The sequence below is a fragment of the Notamacropus eugenii genome, chromosome 6, assembly GCF_028372415.1.
Source record: "Notamacropus eugenii isolate mMacEug1 chromosome 6, mMacEug1.pri_v2, whole genome shotgun sequence".
NCBI classification, from domain to species: domain Eukaryota; kingdom Metazoa; phylum Chordata; class Mammalia; order Diprotodontia; family Macropodidae; genus Notamacropus; species Notamacropus eugenii.
The window spans coordinates 188,739,505-188,753,789 of NC_092877.1; positions in this window are offsets into that span (position 1 = coordinate 188,739,505).

The window sequence follows — 14,285 nt, forward strand, 5'->3', positions numbered from 1 at the left end:
AAACATAGAACTGTTATAAATCTTCCTACCTGTGTTATCATCTAGTCTATAGTTTTCCATTTTGTCCACAAGAATATCATTACTAAAATCAAATATCTTTCTGAAATTGAGATACATAACGTCTATAGTATTCAACTGATCTACCAATTTAATAACCAGACCAAAAACAACGGATTTACTAAGAATAAATGATGCAAAACTCATAAAGGTTTTGTGGAAAGAAAGAGTGAATGAATTTCACACTGGTTTCTGAGGACTCACAAATCATCTCTTTAATAATCCATACTGGATTTTCTTTCAGGGCTACACTGCTATATGTGGAAGCATTTATTCGCTTAGCACACACTATTTAAATAGTCATTGTTTGCATTTTTTAGGTTTTTTTATTTGTATGATGACTTTAATAAATATCAATAACATGAACTTTTGATATAAAAAAAGGAATAGAAAGAATAAAATAATGCTATCCAGCATTTGCATAGTGCTTTAAAGTTTGCAAGGAACATTACATAGTTTAAGCTTTACATTATTTTTTTCTTTTTTCTGGTTACAACTCTTGGAGTTGAATCATTTGTCTGAAAATTTGGGATGTGTGTGTTCAGAATCTAAGAGATTTAAGTAAGTGTAGAAGAAAGAACATACAAGTTAAACCCCTAAAAGGAATCAGTTGGGGGGAGAAAAAACACACTCCTGTCTCCACTGATCCCCAGCTCTTCCACTGAGAAAGGTCTCGTGCATTTTATAGATCCAGAGATTTTCTCTTCTTCCCTAACATTACCTATTAACTGATGACGGTGTCTGCATGAAGAGTCAAAGATAGATTGGACTCAGATTGAAAGTCTCATAATAAAAAACCGTCTCAAATTTAAAAGTTATATTTTGAAGATTCTAGGAAATAGACTTCTAGAAGTTGACTGACTCCTTTGTCATACATTCACTGAGTCATATATATCTGACTCTATTTTCCCTTAGACTGTATATGACTATAGGAAAGTGTGTTAGGTTGTTTTTTTGGGGGGGGACTATCCTGTATAACCTGTACCAACTATACTACTGGATTAAATAACATTTCTATGAGATAATTAAGTCTGACTAGCTGATAATTAGCTGACAATGAAGTATATATGTATGGGTGCATGAGCCATGAAGGATACCTGAAGCATTGTGTACTGGAGAAGCCTGAGAGAGTCAGGATGGTGCATCATTTCCATCTTCCCCTCTTACTGTTGACCATATAGCCAAAGGTTAACTATCAGTACAATTATTGGAATTAGACTGGCTAGGTATATCCAGTAACTATTGGTAGAGCTCTCAGCTGTTAAAGGCCGTACACTCAAGGCCAAAGAGAGACTGCACAAATGAAGGGAGCTATCCTTAAAGATTTGGGGACCAATAGTCTACAGCATGAAACCCATGAAGCAGGGTATTTAAGTAAAGTTTCTAATCCAGAGCTTGTTCTACACCCCACTGAAATTAGAGATACAGGAGAATGATAGTGGAAGTGAGAAAGTAGCTTGGGAACTCCACCATATTAAGATAGCCTCTAGTTTACCCTATTGCTATACCCCAGAGTATTAGGTTCTCCACTGAGTTAGCCCAATATGGGCCAGGTATTACTACAAAGAAATTTTCTAGGTCACAAAAGAAGTTCAAATAGCAACCTAATGAGTCACTGGAGCAGTGGCTCATAAGTATTTGGCCTAATGCAATCAAATGAAATAGACTTGGGGAGCTTTCTGAGATCTTCATTCTACAAAGTCAACTAATCAATTAGAGGCTCCAGTCAGGCACTGACCTTTGTTCCGTTTTACGTGGCTGAGTTGGAGAGTTACTCATACATGGCTCCTTAAAGAATTCTCCTTGCAGCTCGTACCTCCATGGGAATCTCTAAGGGAGAAGATAGTTTCTGAAGGGAATGGTCTGATTGATTAGATTTATACAGCTTCTCCATGACCTGCCATACAATATGACTGACTTTCCTCAGGGGCAATTAGGACCCTAATTTAGCTTTCTAGTAATCTAGGGACATTAAAAAGTCCCAGGCTAGATCTTTCAGACTTTGTGGGTGCGTAAGACCATCCAAGGCTCTACTGTCCAATGACCATTAAACATTTATATGAGGAGGAGAAGTAGGTTGAATCTACCAAAATTCTTTGGCTTAGTATTCAATGACTTATTAGTTCTTCATTAACTCCCAAAGTTGAATCTGAACTAAAAGAGTGTTGACATTAAAACCATGCCTCTAACCTATACCTTTGCCCATTGACACTCTGCCAGGACTCATCCATTTCCCAATGGTTAACATACTCCTACCGATTCTTGTTATGCTCATCCCAGTGATAATGAATGACTAGAGCTCAAGAAAAAAGAACAATCCCTCCCCCTCCAAATCATAGATGTCTTCTCCCTTATTTCCTTACACCTCAACCCTATACCTCCAATGTCCCACTTCAGATCGGCCTCCCCCTTGCACTGTGTGCTCTGGAGCTCTTAATGCAAATTTTCTTCTTTCCAAATGAATTTAAGTAATGTCTCACAGGTTCCCTCTTCACCTCAACAGCTGTCATTATAATATTTAATATACTCATTGATTTTTCCTTCAAATACCCTCAAATACTCCAAGTTTCTAATTCTACAACTTCCACAACTAATTCCTTAACTCCATTTCATCTACACATAGGGACAATTATACACTAATACTTGTCATCTCTGACAGAATCAATATCTTAGTCTCTCTCTCATCAAGTTAGGCTAGCTTTTCCTTAAAAGGTGTAGAAGTTTTCCTTTCTTCTATCTTTTAAACTTTTGCAGCATGTGATACTGTTGATCACCTTTAAGGTGTGCCCACTCCTCTTTGGGCTTTTGGTGACATGATTCTCTCTTGTTTCTCCTTCTGCTTGTCCCATATTTCCCCTTATCCTCCTTTGCTGGATCATTACCCTGGTAAGACTCACTAAATATAGGTATTTCCCAAGTGTCTATCCTGGACACTCTTCTTTTTTCTTTCTTTTCTCAATCACTTAGTGATACCACCCCCTCCCATAGGTTCAATTGTTATCTCTAAGCAGGTGATTCCCAAATCTGTTTATCTAGGCTTCACATTTTTCTTAAGGTTTAATCCTATACCAATATACACAGGGGGGCCTGTTGTCACAGGTTCTTAGATCTGCATTTCTAAAAGAAAAGGCAACTTTCAAGGGGCCAACAATCAATGTAATCTAGCACATGTATTATTCTCTTATTTCGGGGGGAAAAGTCAGCACCATGAACTTCAAAGAAAATACAGAGAAATCAAAGGTCAATAGACAGAGCTTCCAAATGTCTGACAGATCAAGACAGGTCCAACTGTCTGACCATAGTTACCAGAGAGGGAAGCACCAACATTTGTGTTTTCAAAGCCAGGGAGGCTCCTTAGTGGCTTCCCAGAGTCCTTTCTGTCCAAACAAACAGTTCTAGTCAGTCAGTCTCAAAGTAAAACCTCAACTCAGAACATTTATACCTTTTTTAGAGCCAGAGGGCGTCACAACCCTTGAGAACCAGTGCCTCCTTAAAAAAAAGGCTTAGACTTTCCTACAAATCTTCAGAGGCCTATTAATGGATGGGGAAGATCTTTGATCATATTAACCACAAATATATTTACTTTTTTTTTTAATTAAAGAAGCTCTTGCTTCTGTATTTTACTCCTAGTAAAGACTCTTGGTTGATAAAGTTAAGATTCAGTCAGAAGCACTTGATTATACTAAAACAAAAATAGCCAAAGATCCTACTTTACTTATCATTACACATTTGGATATTTGGAACTGCATTTCCCATAGGCAATTGAAAACAACATATCCAAATAGGACCTATTATCTTTACCCCTGAAACCCACTTCTCTTCTGAAGTTCCTTATTATTGTAAAGGTCACCACTATTCTTCAAGTAACTAATGTTCGCAATCTCACTATTATTCTTGACTCATTCTCACTTACTGCATATAACCAATCGGTTCTCAAATCTAGTTTCTTTTTGCATAGCATCTCATAGAGCGTTCTTTTCTCTCTACTCAAATAGTAACCACCCTAATTTAGATCCATTCCTGGACTTATTTCAATAATTTTCCCACTAGTGCACATGAACAAGTCTTTCCCTACTCCAATCCATCCTCTATATTTGCCAAACTGATTATTCTACACCACAGGTCTGATCATGTCACTCCTCCCTACTGAATAAACTCTACTTGCTGCCTAGTAAGTGGAGAGGTAGAGAATGACAGGGATAGAGTAGCAGAGTAATTACTTCTTACATGGGTTATTTTATATTTATTTGACACTAAATATTCTGCTGGAATAAAGAGTCTTAGAAATTAAGAATGAAAATGAAAGAATAAAGATGTATGATTAGTTTAAAATTCATTCTGTTTCAGATGTTACTTTTTATTTGTTTTCAAAAAATTACTGTTAAAAACATTTTAAAAGATGGATATCTTTCCAATAAGAAATTTCTGTGACATTACCACTAATTGTACTGTTACATTGCTAGCACTGTGCTGTAAAGAAGTAAAAATGTTATTTTTATTACTGAAATTATTTACATTCAGTTTCATTTATGTTTTTTTAGTGGTCAGCAAACTCTAGTCTTGTAAGGAAACATGTTTCATGTTAGTTCTGTAACCATTAATTAGCTTCATTAGTAAGAAATATAGGTTAAAATTTTTGTTTCCCTGGAGCTAAAATGGGATAGTTTTTCTCACGGGAGGAAAGGTAGGGACTTTACTCCTCTCTGTAGTTTATTTTAAGTTTGTGTGATTGTATTATTGATGAACACAAACAAATGTCATGAATCTGAAATCACAGAGATATGAAAAGATACATTTGTTTTTTGCTTTGAATGATTACTTTGTAAGTTAGATCTTCAAATATTTTTAGGACATATTCAAGTATAATTCATCTAATTTTTTCTGTCCATAATAGAATCACCAAGTGAATCTCATATTAACTTCTATATTACTTATTCAGGAGAAACTTAAAAAAAACCCCACAAAAACAAAAAAAAAATATACTAAACTGCCCCACATCATTTAATCTTTTGTACTTTCTCTGATAACTGGAAAAAGAACTTTGTAGTGGTTCTTTGAAAATGGAAACTGCTGGGGACAGAGGGAGATAAGATGCACATAGTTCTTTGTTGTGAGTCTGTGTTTATGGGGGCAAACGATTCTACCATGAAGAATGAGTTCTGTGGGATTTTCTTCTTTTATTCTAGCAAAGGAGGTTTGAATTTAATAATTCCCCCTACTTCCCTTTTTTGACATTGTAATGTACTGGATAAATAAATTCAGAACTCGAGGGAATAACCTACGGCATTTGAAACCTAAGGATAGAAAGCAACAATAAGTGACAAAAAAAATTGTGGCTTTGTAGGCCCTACAGCAGGAAGTCAATGCATCCTACTAGTTTTCATATTTCTCTTTAAAACAGCTGGGTCCCTCCTCAGACTAAGTATGTTGTTAATACAATAGAATAGTAATCCTCTTGACAATTTACTGGACTTGCACTACTCTTCCAATTATACCAAAGTTACTGAGAATAAAGAAAATACCAACCTAGTAGCCTTATATTCTTGGGAGAGAAAGTCTGGAGTGAAGGAGGAAACGAGGCATAAACAATGCTCAAGGCTCCAGCAGAGGAAGAGTCCACGAAAAAACATAATTACACTCTACCAGAGATTATATTGCTATACATAATAATGCATACGCTTATACACACACACACACACACACACATATATATGTGTGTGTGTGTGTATGCATATGTATGCAAACATATGTTTGTGTATGTATGGAGTATAGATAGATATTCTCTGTTCATACCTATGCCTATGCCCATACATAACAGAGTGTTGGGCCTTGTATCAGGAAGTCTTAAGTTCATATACAACCTTACATACTTACTAGCTGTATGACCTTAGGCAAGTAATTTAACCTATGTTGCCTCAGTTTCTTCATTTGTAAAATGCCAATAATAATAACATCTACCTCCCATCGTTGTTGTGAGGATCACATGAGATAATAGTTGTAAGCTCACTTAGGATATCAATTAATTTCTCAATTAGGCAAAGAAAGAGTTCAGATACTTGTTTTTTCTTGATTAATCAGCTTTAATTTGCTACAGGAATTGATTTTGCTAACTTTATGCTTCTTGATCCTCTAATCAGGAAACTGAAACCAAATTCATAGTTGATCATGGCAGTGAGAACTTATAGCAAGTTATTGATCTGGAAAGCTGGTTTTATTTCTATTGATCTGTTTGATATTCTATAATAGGCATCTTGGAGGGGGGCATTACTTGGTAGACAAAAATGCTGCTTGGGATGGAAAATTTCAAATGAAGATTGAGATAAAGTGCTATAAGGGGAAGTACTGAGGAACAAAATAGCCATGGCTGAAGAGGTGATTTACCTTAGTGGTAGCTACTAGTAGAGAAACTTAGAAAACTCTATTTCTCTGCCTTTCTCTACGAGGTCTTGAGGTTAATTAATTTCTGGTCACTCTACAGGGATAAGCTGAATTCCAGGAAAACTTTAAATGAATTCTTTCTTCTTAAGTGGTTCCTAATCATTCCTATCTTTTCAAACTCTCACTTAAGTACAAAAGAATTAGGATTTTACCCTGTTGAATGATGAGATTGTCTTTAGTTTAGTCAGAGATTTCATGGTCTTCAAAGTTGGCCATCACTTTATCTTGAGGGATAATCTTGATGGTTTTTATCTGATGGTGGGATAAGGTTTTATAGGATGCCTGTATACTGGTGGGATCAGCACAATCTAGGTTATTACCCTAAGGTTTTGTAGAATGAAGTTCATTTAAAAATTTTTTGATTAATTAATTTATTTTGGTCCACAACATTCATTTGCACAAGATTTTGAGTTGCAAATTTTCGCCCCATCTCTCTTCTCCGTCCACTCCAAGAGGGTATGCATTATGATCACCCCTTCCCTCACCCTGCTCTCCCCTCTATCACGCCAACCCCTCCTTTCACTCTCTCCCTCACTTTCTTGTAGGGCAAGATACATTTCTATACCCCATTGCCTGTATATCTTATTTCCTAGTTGCATGTAAAAACAATTTTTAATATTTGTTTTTTAGAACTTTGAATTCTAAATTCTCTGCCTTCTTCCCTCTCCACCCACCCTCAATGAGAAGGCAAGCAATTCAATATAGGTTATACATGCATAGTAATGAGAAACATTTCCATAATAGTCATATTATGAAAGACTACATTTCCCTTCATCCTATCCCATCCCCATTTATTGCCTTCTCTCCTTTGACACTGTCCCTTTTCAAATGTACTTCTGATTACTCCCTCCCCCAATCTGCCTTCCCTTGTATCATCCCTCCCTTTCTTATCCCCTTCCTCCTACTTTCCTGTAGGGTAAGATACTTAATTGAGTGTGTATATTAAGCCAAATCCAATGTGAGTAAATTCACTCATTCCCTCTCACCTCCTCTTCCTTCTCCTCCATGGTAAAAGCTTTCTCTTGTCTCTTTGTATTGCTAATGTATTTTTGCTTAATTTGAAGCTTTTTCCCACCCATTAATAGGTCCATGTGGCCTGCTTCCATCTTATGGAAGCCTAAGTCACATGTGGTGGGAGGAGCTTGCTGAAGGGGTGGAAGAGGAAGCATAGGTGGAGCGGAACTGGGAGGAAGTGAGTGAGACCAGAGTGAGAGAGAATACCCAGGCAGCATACAGCCAGGATTCTGAGTGTGTGTTTGGAGAGGAGGGGAAGGGAAAGCCTGGGAATGATGGTAATCCCCTGCAGTGATAATGTGTACTAACTTCTTGGTTATCATGATGGATTTGGCTTTCAGGTGTTGGGAATTGGCTTTCTGGTGACTGAATAAATGATTTTCTTCTGCCTTCCATATGGAGAGTCTGCTGTACTTTGTGATTCAGAACTACATCAGCATATTCATAGTTGTCATTGGTGCTGTGAATATTGCCTTGGTGGTGTATTCTTTTATATGAGATAATTTACCCCATTCTATCTCTTCCTTTTTCCTTCCAATATATTCCTCTTTCGTGCCTTAATTAATTAATTTTATTATTTTTTAATTAATATATTTGTTTTCAGTTTTCAATAATCACTTCCGTAAGTCATAAATTTTCTCCCTATTCTCCCCCACTCCCTCCCTGAGACAGCACGCAGTGTTATATGGGGGTCTATACATACATTCTTATTTTTCTAATCAATTTATTTGCTTTCAGCTACACATATATTCTTATTAAACACATTTCCCATTAGTATATTGCATAGAAGAATTAAAATCAATGGGAGAAACCATGAAAATAAACAAGAGAGAACAAAACACAACACAAGACAATATAGTCTGCTTCACTCTGTATTCTGATTCCATATTTCTTTTTCTGGATATGGATGGCATTTTGCCTGAAGAGTCCTTTGGGAATGTTTTAGGTCCTTGCATTCTTGTGAAGGACTTAGTCTATCAGAAACAGTCCTCATACACTGTGGCTGTTACTGTATATAATGTTCTCCTGCTCATTTCACTCAGCATCAGCTCATATAAGTCTTTCCAGGTTTTTAAGTCCTCCTCTTCATCATTTCTTATAGTATAATAGTATTCCATTACATTCATACTACCACACCTTGTTCAGCCTTTCCCCAATTGATGGGTATCCACTCAATTTCCAGTTCTTGGTCACCACAGAAAGAGCCGCTATAAATATTTTTATAAATGGGGGATCTTTTACAACTTTTATGATTTCTTTGGAAGAAAGTTCTAGAATCAATATTCCTGGGTCTCCACATTTTTGTAGCCCTTTGGGCATAGTTTCAAATTGCTCTCCAGAATGGTTGCATAAGCTTACAGCTCCATCAACAATGAATTAGTGTTCGAACTTTCTCACATCTTCTCCAATACTTATCATCTTCCTTTTTCATCATGTTAACCAATCTGATGGGTGTGGTATGGTACCTCAGAATTGTTTTTATTTTCATCTCTCTAATCAATAGTGATTTAGACTATATTTAGACTATATTAGACTATATTTAGACTATATTTATGACTATAGATAGCTTTAATTTCTTCCTCTGAAAAGTGCCTGATCATTTCCCTGGACCATTTATCATTTGGGGAATGACTTGTATTCTTGCAAATTTGACTCAGATCTCTATATATTTTAGAAATGAGGCCTTTGATACAGACACTAGTTGTAAAAATTCTTTCCCAGTTTTCCGCTTCCCTCCTAATTTTGGTTGCATTGGGTTTGTTTGTGCAAAACCTTTTCAAATAAATGTAACAAAAATTATACATTTTGTACTTCATAATGTTCCCTATCTTTTATTTGGTTATAAATTTCTCCATTCTCCATAAATCTGACAAATATACTATCCCATATCTCCTAATTTGTTTATAGGAGCAGGCTTTATACCTAGATCATGTGCCCATTTGGATTTTATTCTGTTGTATGGTGTCAGGCATTGGTCTATGCCCAATTTCCACCACACTATTATCTGGATTACTTAGCAGTTTTTGTGATTCAGTGAGATTTTATCCAAGAAGTTGGGGTCCTTGAATTTATCAAATAGTAGACTGCTATTTTCATTGATTACTGTGTCTTGAGTAACTAACTTATTCCATTGATCTTCCATCTGTTTCTTAGCTAGTATGTTGTGGTTTTTATGATTGCTACTTTATAATAAAATTTGAGATCTGGTACGGCCAGGCCACCTTCCCTAATATTTCTTTTCATTGATTTCTTTGATATTCTGGATCTTTTGTTCTTCAAGATGAATTCTGATATTATTGTTTCTAACTCTAGAAAATAATTTTCTGGTAGGTTGATTGGTACGGCACTAAATAAGTAAATTAATTTAGGTAGAATTGTCATTTTTATTATATTAGCTTGGCCTCCCCATGAGCAATTGATGTTTTTCCAGTTACTTAGATTTGACTTTATTTCTGTGAAAAGTGTTTTGTAATTGTGTCTCTTGGTTTGTTTTGACAGACAGATGCACAAATATTTTGTAGTGTTTACTGCAACTTTAAATGGGATATCTTTTTCTATCTCTTGATGTTGGGCTTTGTTCATAATATATAGAAATGCAGATGATTTATGTGGGTTTATTTTGTAACCTGCAACTTTGCCAAAGTTGTTTATTATTTTAAGTAGTTTTTTACTTGATTCTCTAGGATTCTCTCAGTATATCAGCATATTATCTGCAAAGTGTGATAACATAGTTACTCCTTTGCCTATTCTAATTCCTTCAATTTCTTTTTCTTCTCTTATTGATAAAGCTAACATTTCTAGTATCATTCTGAATAATAGTGGTGATAATGGACAACCTTGTTTCACCCCTGATCTTACTGTAGATGCATCTAGCTTGTCCCCATTGCATATGGGGGACATGGTTTTAGGTAAATACTGTTTATTATTTTAAGGAAGGCTCCATTTATTCCTGTACTCGCCACTATTTTCAATAGAAATGGGTATTGTATTTTGTCAAAAGATTTTTCTGCACGTATTGAAATAATCATGTGGTTTTCTGTTAGTTTTCTTGTTGATACAATCAATAATGCTGATAGTTTTTCTAATATTTAACCAGCCTACATTCCTGTAATAAATCCTAACTAATCACAATTTACTTTTCTCATGATAATTTGCTACAATCTTATTTAAAATGTTTGCTTCTATATTCATTAGGTAAATCAGTCTATAATTTTCTTTCTCTGTTTTGGTTCTTCCTGTTTTAGGTATCAGAACCATATTTGTATCATAAAAAGAATTTGGTAGGACTCCTTTGCAATTTTCCCAAAGATTCTGTTTAGTATTAGAATTAACTATTCCTTAAATGTTTCAAAGGATTCACTGTTAAATCCATCTGATCCTGGATATTTTTTTCCTAGGGAGTTCACTGGTGGCTTGCTCAATTTCTTTTTCTGAGATGGGGTTATTTAAGTATTCAAATTCCTTTTCTGTTAACCTGGACACTTTATATTTTATAAATATTCATCCACTTAAATTAGATTGTCAAATTTATGGCCACACAGTTGGGCAAAGTTGTTTCTAATTACTGTTTTAATTTTCTCCTCACTGGAAATGAGTTCACACCTTTTATTTTTGATATTAATAAGTTGATTTTATTCTCTCTTTTTTTAAATCAAATTGACCAAAGTTTTATCAATTTTATTGTATTTTTTAATAAAACCAACTCTTAGTTTTATTAGTTCAATAGTTTTCTTAAGCTCAATTTTATTAATCTTTCCTATGGTTTTCAGTATTTTTATTTTGGCGTTTACTTGGGGATTTTTAATTTGTTATTTTTCTAGCTTTTTCAATTGCATGCACAATTTATTAATCTCTTTCTCTATTTTATTCATGTAGTCATTCAAGGATATAAAACTTCCCCTAAGAACTGCTCTGGCAGCATCCCATAAGTTAGGTAGGTTGTCTCATTTTTGTCATTATCTTGAATGAATTTATTGATTGTTTCTATGATTTATTATTTAGCCCACTCATTCTTTGGGATTAGATTATTTAGTTTCAAATTAATTTTGGTCTATCTTTCCATGGACTTTTATTGCACATAATTTTTTTTGCATTATGATCTGAGCAGGATGCATAGACTATCTTTGCCTTTCTATAATAGATTATGAGATTTTTGTGCCCTAGTACATCATCCATTTTTATATAAGTGCCATGCATCACTGAGGAAAAAAAGATACATTCCTTTCTATACTCATACAATTTTCTCCAGAGATCTCTCATATCTACCTAATCCAGATTTCTATTCATTTCCTTAACTTCTTTGTTGATTATTTTGAGTTTAGATTTATCAAGTTCAGAGAGGGGGAGGTTGAGGTCCCCCACTAATAAAATTTTGTTGTCTATTTCTTCCTCTAACTCCCTTAACTTGTCCTCTAAAAATTTGGACGCTATATTACTTGGAGCATATATGTATGGTAATGCTAATTCTTCATTGTCTATGATGCCTTTTAGCAGGATATAGTTTTCTTCCTTATCTCTTTTGATTAGATCTATTTCTACTTTTGCCTTGTTTGAGATTAGGATTGCTATCCCTGCTTTATTTATATCAGCTGAAGCATAATATATTCTACTCCAACCTTTTACCTTTACCCTGTATGTATACCCCTGTTTCAAATGTGTTTCTTGTAAACAAGATATTATTGCATTATGATTTTTAATCCGTTCTGCTATCTGCCTCCTTTTTAGTGAGAAAATTCATCCCATTCACATTCAAAGTTGCAATTACTGTGTCTTTCCATCCTATTTCCCCCCTAATTCTGCTTTTAGATCTCACTTCTCCCTTCCCCTCCACACTAGGGTTTTAGTTTTTGACCACTGCCACCCTCAGTCTTTACTCCCTTCTATCAGCACCCTCTTTTAATTATCCTTTCCTTTACTAATTCTTTCCTAGTTTTTTAAACTCCCCCCTTTTTCTTTCCCCTTTCCCCTCCTATTGTGTGTAGGGCAAGTTAGATTTCTGTACTTAACTGAGTATGTTGTTCCCTCCTTGAACCAAATCAGATAAGCATAAATCTCAAACAATGCTCATCTCTTTCCTCTCTTTCCCTCTACTGTAATATATTTTTGTGCATCTTCCTGTGATGCAATTTGCCTCTTTATTTTTTCCTCTCCTGTTACAATCCCTTCACACCCTTTAATCATATTCTTATTTTTATCATATTAGTTAATTTACACTCAATCCCTCTATGTATATCCCTTTTAAATATCATATTAAATATACAGTTCTCAAGATTAATTAGCATCATCCTCCCTACTAGGCATGTGAACAGTTTGCCCATATTGAATAACAAGTTTTTTCCCTTGTTGCCTCTTTTGAATCTTGTATTTGACATCAAATTTTCCTCCACCTCTCTAACTTGATTTTCAAAATCCTTTTTGAGCTCTTCCATGGCCTGAGCCCATTGGGTAGGCTGGGATACAGAAGTCTTGATTTCTATGTCTTTCCCTGATGGTAAGCATTGTTCTTCCTCATCAGAAAGGAAGGGAGGAAATACCTGTTCACCAAGAAACTAACCTTCTATAGTCTTATTTTTTTTTCCCTTTTCTGGGCATTTTCCCAGCCAGTGACTTGACTTCTGAGTATTCTCTTCACACCCACTTTGCCTCCAGATCTGCCCAGCCAGCGCTTGCGGTCTGAGATTCAAATGCTGCTTCCCAGCCTCAGGGCTTTGGGCAGGGGCGGGGCTGCTACTCAGTGTGAGATTAAGTTCAGGTGCTCAGGTTGGGGCAGGGCCACCTCTCAGGCTCAATTCCCTCAGGGGGTTTATGCAGAGACTTTCAACAATGGATCCCAGCTCCTGCCTGCTTTGGGAGCCCTGGTCTGCTGCCGCCTCTGCTGCTGCCTCCCAAGGGGGCCTGAGTTATGGGGGGACCCCACTCCCCTCTTGGCAAGCCAAGAAGACCCTCTCACCAACCTTTGGGGCCCGTGGGTTGAGGGACCTGCGCGGCTGCTGGAGATTCCGTCCCTGAAGCCTGCTCGGATCTGCTCCTCTTGGTCCTGGGCAACCAAGGCAGGGCTGGGCTCGGCTCTGGGTCTAGGGTGCAACGAACCTTTTGTGAGAGGTTTTCAGGGCTCTCTGGAACAGAAATCTCCTCCACTCCACTGTTCTGTGATTTCTGCTGCTCCAGAATTTGTTGGGAGTTCTTCTTTACAGATATTTTATAGGCTGTGGGTTCGGAGCTAGCATATGTGTGTCTTTCTACTCCGCCATCTTTGAACATCAAATTTTCAATTGAGCTCTGGCCTTTTCATCAGGAAGGTCTGGAAATCCCTCATTTTTTTTGAATGTACAACTCCTTGCCTCAAATATTATGTTTAATTTTGCTTGATCCTTGGTTATAGTCTAAGCTCCTTTGTCTTATGGGATATCATATTCCAATCCCACTAATCTTTTAATGTAGAAATTGCAAGATCGTGTGTGATGCTAACTGTAGTTCCTTGATATTTGTTTCTTTCTGGCTGCTTGCTGTATTTTTTCTTTAACTTGATAATTCTGGTACTTGGCAACAATATTCCTTGGCATTTTCAGTTTGTATCTCTTTCAGGAGGCGATTGGTGGATTCTTTCAATAACTATTTTATTCCTCTGGTTCTAGGACCTCAGGGCAGTTTTCCTTGATGATTTTTTGGAAGACATTTTCCTGGCTCTTTTTTTCATCATGGCTTTCTGCTAGACAAATAATTCTTAGATTTTCTCTCCTGGATCTATTTTCCAGGTCAGTTGTTTCTCCAATGAG